At 50.3% G+C, this 6,226-nt stretch overlaps 1 protein-coding gene across 2 annotated transcripts in view; it reads right to left on the reverse strand.

The window, feature by feature from the left end:
* LOC138372105 (peptidyl-prolyl cis-trans isomerase-like) overlaps window positions 1–6,226 on the reverse strand; it is a 461,493-nt gene that overhangs the window by 287,970 nt on the left and 167,297 nt on the right. The gene's annotated exons all lie outside the window — the stretch shown is intronic.

Raw genomic sequence — 6,226 nt, forward strand, 5'->3', positions numbered from 1 at the left:
TCTTTCACATCACTTTTCAGCAACTTTTATAATTTATATAAATTATCTTAGGGAATAATACATAAATTATATATTTAAACATGATATTAGTGTTTAGTGGAATGCATAAGGAGTCAAATTGTGTTAAAAAGAGCGATTTTTAGAAAATTTGGAAAACTACTTTTTTCTGATCATATTATAACTAAATGGATTTTGAACGTTTCACTGAGCCAATAAATATCATTCACAATTTATTAATGAATTTTACCAAAAACACTATAAATTTCATATTTAAACATGTAAAAACTATTTGTAATACATTAGGAACAAAATAGTCGTAGAAAAACAATTTATTATAAAACCTTTGTGTTTGGATTTTTTGATTAAAAGTTTCTCAAAGGCTCTCCTGCACCATTCTCAATGCAAATCATTCCCACACCTATGGGAAGAGATAGACGAACGTTTTCTAGATGATTTGTGTTTGCTGGGCATGTCTTTGGTTGACATTCTGGCCAGGGGTTTTTGGAGGTTGAACAGGGTCCTGGCAGCTCGCTACCTGATGAATGTCCCAGGGCTTGGTCGGGCCTGCGTTGCATTGGGTCGGCAGTTGCAGCCAGTTGTCTCGACTTCGCATTGAGGAGTGAGAACGGACCACCTCTCGCGTAAGTCCCTGTTTTTTCCATATCTTTGGGTAGTTAGCTCTGGGGAGTGGACGGGGCACCCCCCCCCCCCCAGAAAACCAGCATTGCATGTAATGAAAACCAGCTTTGCATTTTTCTGGGTGAGTCCCGGAGGCTCCCCGGCATTTCTACCACCCTCGGTCGGCGGTGTTTTTTGCGTTTTTTGACATCCAGTGTAAGAACTGAATGTTGGATTGCCGGCGCGAGGGTCTGGGGCTTCCCCTTTCCCCTCCCAGGGGGGGGGGGGAGTTGCGCAGACAGCAGGGCGGCAACATGATGACGTCAAGCCCGTTTGCTAATTTTCGTTTCTAGAGTTCTGTCCACTCATTTGACTTTTGGTAGCAATAGTTTCACCAGAATAGGGGTTTGTTTTGGGGCACCTACCTTTCTGGGTGCCTGTCTCGGTCGATGACAGATATAGAATCCTCCCAACTGCATGGGGGTTTCTATAGGCCATTGCTCCTCATGCCTCTGAGGAGGCCAGGTTCTGGCTCGTGGTCCCCAGTAGGCAAGAACTCCAAGCACATTGACTGATGCCATAAAGTTATACACATCCATTCAGCCTAGACAGCTCTGGGGAGCCTCTGGGACTCAACCAGAAAATGGCGTTTCATTACATACAACGCTGGTGTTTTGTTGTAAATACATCTTACTTTGAGGTTACCTTGAGGTGCTTCCGGGGCTTAGCGTCTCCGTGGCCCGGTCGTCGACCAGGCCTCCTGGTTGCTGGACTGATCAACCAGGCTGTTGGACGCAGCTGCTCGCAGCCTGATGTATGAGTCACAGCCTGATTGATCAGGTATCCTTTGGAAGTGCTTATCCAGTTCTCTCTTGAACACTGTGAGGGGTCAGCCAGTTATGCCCCTTATGTATAGTGGAAGCGTGTTGAACAGTCTTGGGCCTCTGATGTTGATAGTTCTCTCTCAGAGTACCTGTTGCACCTCTGCTTTTCAACGGGGGTATTCTGCACATCCTGCCATGTCTTCTGGTCTCATGTGATGTTATTTCTGTGTGCAGGTTTGGGACCAGCCCCTCAATTATTTTCCACGTGTAAATTATTATGTATCTCTCCCGCCTGCGCTCAAGGGAGTACAGATTTAGGCTCTTTAGTCGCCCAGCAAACACAAATCATCTACACAACGTTCGCCTATCTCTTCCCATAGGTGTGGGAATGATTTGCATTGAGAATGGTGCAGGAGAGCCTTTGAGAAACTTTTACTCAAAAAATCCAAACACAAAGGTTTAATTATAAATAGTTTTTCTACAATTATTTTCTTCCAAATGTAAAACAAATAGTTTTTACATGTTTAAATATAAAATTTATGGTGTTTTTTTGTAAAATTCATTAATAAATTGTGAATGATATATATTGGCTGAGTGAAACCTTTAAAATCCATTTAGTTATAATATGAACAGAAAAAAGTAGTTTTCCAAATTTTCTAAAAATTGCTCTTTTTAACACAATTTGACTCCTTATGCATTCCACTAAACACTAATATCATGTTTAAATATATAATTTATGTATTATTCCCTAAGATAATTTATATAAATTATAAAAGTTGCTGGAAAGTGGTGAGAAAGAATCTGAAAACGTTTTGTTGTCTTATATTGGCGTGTTCTTATTAACTAGAGTGAGTAAGAGTGAGCGAGAGTGGGTAAGAGTGAGTAAGAGTGACTGAAGGTGAGTGAGAGTGCCAGAGAGTGTGTAAGTGTGAGTAAGAGTGACTGAGAGTGAGTAAGAGTGACAGAGTGAGAGTAAGGGTGACAGAATGAGTAAGAGTGAGAGTAAAGTGATTGAGAGTAAGGGTGAGCATGAGAGTAAGAGTGATTGAGAGTTAGAGTGAGAGTAAGAGTGATTGAGAGTTAGTGAGAGTAAGAGTGATTGAGAGTTAGTGAGAGTAAGAGTGATTGAGAGTAAGAGTGATTGAGAGTAAGAGTGATTGAGAGTAAGAGTGATTGAGAGTAAGAGTGATTGAGAGTAAGAGTGATTGGGAGTAAGAGTGATTGGGAGTAAGAGTGAGAGTAAGAGTAAGAATGAGAATAAGAGTGATTGAGAGTAAGAGTGATTGGGAGTAAGAGTAAGAGTAAGAATGAGAGTAGGAGTGATTGAGAGTAGGAGTGATTGGGAGTAGGAGTGATTGGGAGTAAGAGTGATTGAGAGTAAGAGTAATTGAGAGTAAGAGTATGAGAGTAAGAGTGAGAGAGTGAGTATGAATGGGTAAGGGTGACTGAGAGTGAGTAAGAGTGACAGAGTAAGAATGACAGAGTAAGAGTGATAGAGAGTAAGAGTGACAGAGAGTAAGAGTGACAGAGAGTAAGAGTGACAGAGAGTAAGAGTGACAGAGTAAGAGTGACAGAGTAAGAGTGACAGAGAGTAAGAGTGACAGAGTAAAAGTGAGTATGAGAGTGAGTAAGGATGACTGAGAGAAAGAGTGAGTAATAGTGCGTAAGAATGATTGAGAGTTAGAGTGAGAGTAAGAGTGATTGAGAGTTAGTGAGAGTAAGAGTGATTGAGAGTAAGAGTGATTGAGAGTAAAAGTGATTGAGAGTAAGAGTGATTGAGAGTAAGAGTGATTGGGAGTAAGAGTGATTGAGAGTAAGAATGATTGGGAGTAAGAGTGATTGGGAGTAGGAGTAAGAATGAGAATAAGAGTGATTGAGAGTAAGAGTGAGTAAGAGTAAGAATGAGAGTAAGAGTGATTGAGAGTAAGAGTGATTGAGAGTAAGAGTGATTGAGAGTAAGAGTGATTGGGAGTAAGAGTGATTGAGAGTAAGAGTGATTGGGAGTAAGAGTGATTGGGAGTAGGAGTAAGAATGAGAATAAGAGTGATTGAGAGTAAGAGTGAGTAAGAGTAAGAATGAGAGTAAGAGTGATTGAGAGTAAGAGTGATTGAGAGTAAGAGTGATTGAGAGTAAGAGTGATTGAGAGTAAGAGTGATTGGGAGTAAGAGTGATTGGGAGTAAGAGTGATTGAGAGTAAGAGTAATTGAGAGTAAGAGTAATTGAGAGTAAGAGTATGAGAGTAAGAGTGAGAGAGTGAGTATGAATGGGTAAGGGTGACTGAGAGTGAGTAAGAATGACAGAGTAAGAGTGACAGAGAGTAAGAGTGACAGAGAGTAAGAGTGACAGAGAGTAAGAGTGACAGAGAGTAAGAGTGACAGAGAGTAAGAGTGACAGAGAGTAAGAGTGACAGAGAGTAAGAGTGACAGAGTAAGAGTGACAGAGTAAGAGTGACAGAGTAAGAGTGACAGAGTAAGAGTGACAGAGAGTAAGAGTGACAGAGAGTAAGAGTGACAGAGAGTAAGAGTGGCAGAGAGTAAGAGTGACAGTAAGAGTGACAGAGAGTAAGAGTGACAGAGTAAGAGTGACAGAGTAAGAGTGATAGAGAGTAAGAGTGACAGAGAGTAAGAGTGACAGAGAGTAAGAGTGACAGAGAGTAAGAGTGACAGAGAGTAACAGTGACAGAGAGTAAGAGTGATAGAGAGTAAGAGTGACAGTGAGTAAGAGTGACAGAGTAAGAGTGACAGAGAGTAAGAGTGACAGAGAGTAAGAGTGACAGAGAGTGAGAGTGACAGAGAGTAAGAGTGACAGAGTAAGAGTGACAGAGAGTAAGAGTGACAGAGTAAGAGTGACAGAGAGTAAGAGTGACAGAGAGTAAGAGTGAGAGTGATTATGAGAGAGTTAAGAGTGTGAGGTGTGAGAGGGTAGCAGGCCAGGGAGGCAGGATGTGTGGTCACAGGCGAGGCCTAGGCCTCGTGATCTCTAATGTTGGTTTTTATATATATGTTGGATTTTTTGTCCTGTTTCAAATTATAATTATTTAGCAGGAATGTAATAAGATATTGCACAGTATTAATGTGACAATAATATATGCATTATTTCCTTGATAATCAAACTTGTTGTTCAAAGATAATATACAATCTTTGAAGGAAACATTTTGAGAGCGCGAGCTGGCAACACTGGGCTGGTGGGTGAGAGAGACATATGGTTAGTTGTACTCAGACCTTCAGTGGTGAAGGGTGTGTCCCAGCTGGCCACCACCAGCCGCCACCCGCCGCCACCCACCACCAGCCGCCACCCACCACCAGCCGCCACCCGCCACCACCAGCTGCCACCTGCCGCCACCCACCACCAGCCGCCACCCGCCGCCACCCGCCACCAGCCGCCACCCGCCACCACCCACCACCAGCCGCCACCCACCACCACCCACCACCAGCCGCCACCCACCGCCACCCGCCACCACCAGCCGCCACCCGCCACCACCCACCACCAACCGGCACTCACCACCCGCCGCCACCACCCACCACCCGCCACCCACCACCACCCGCCACCCGCCACCACCCACCACCAGCCGCCACCCGCCACCACCCGCCACCCGCCGCCACCCGCCACCAGCCGCCAGCCACCGCCACCCACCACCGCCACTCACCACCCGCCGCCACCACCCACCACCCGCCGCCACCCGCCGCCACCACCCACCACCAGCCGCCACCCGCCACCACCCACCACCAGCCGCCACCCGCCACCACCCACCACCAGCCGCCACCCGCCACCAGCAGCCGCCACCCGCCACCAGCCACCGCCATTCACCACCCGCCGCCACCACCCACCACCCGCCACCCACCACCAGCCGCCACCCGCCACCACCAGCCGCCACCCGCCACCACCAGCCGCCACCCACCACCAGCCGCCACCCGCCACCACCCACCACCAGCCGCCACCCGCAACCACCCGCCACCAGCCGCCACCAGCCACCGCCACCCACCACCGCCACTCACCACCCGCCGCCACCACCCACCACCAGCCGCCACCCGCCACCAGCCACCGCCACCCACCACCGCCACCCGCCGCCACCACCCACCACCACCACCCACCACCACCAGCCGCCGCCGCCACCACCACCCACCACCACCGCCGCCACCACCCATCACCGCCGCCGCCACCACCACCCACCACCACCGCCGCCGCCACCACCCATCACCGCCGCCGCCACCACCACCTGCCACCAGCCGCCACCACCGCCCGCTATCAGCCGTCACCGCCCGTTGCCACAGTCGCCACCGCAAGCCGCCACCGCCAGCCGCCCCCCCCACCGCCGATCGTCACCACCCACCACCTGCCGCCACCACCCACCACCACCAGCCGCCGCCGCCACCCACCACCCGCCGCCACCACCCACCACCACCACCAGCCGCCGCCGCCACCACCACCCACCACCACCGCCGCCACCACCCACCACCACCAGCCGCCGCCGCCACCACCACCCACCACCACCGCCGCCACCACCACCCACCACCACTGCCGCCACCACCCACCACCGCCAGCCGCCACTACTCATCACAGACGCCGCCACCCGCCACCGCCCGCCACCACCGCCAGACACAGCCGCCAGTGTCCGCCACCGCCGCCACTGTCCGCCACCGCCGCCACTGTCCGCCCGCCGCCGCCACTGTCCGCCCGCCGCCGCCACTGTCCGCCCGCCGCCGCCACTGTCCGCCCGCCGCCGCCACTGTCCGCCCGCCGCCGCCACTGTCCGCCCGCCGCCGCCACTCTCCGCCCGCCGCCGC

Source organism: Procambarus clarkii, chromosome 37 (genome assembly GCF_040958095.1).
Source record: "Procambarus clarkii isolate CNS0578487 chromosome 37, FALCON_Pclarkii_2.0, whole genome shotgun sequence".
In the NCBI taxonomy this organism is placed as follows: domain Eukaryota; kingdom Metazoa; phylum Arthropoda; class Malacostraca; order Decapoda; family Cambaridae; genus Procambarus; species Procambarus clarkii.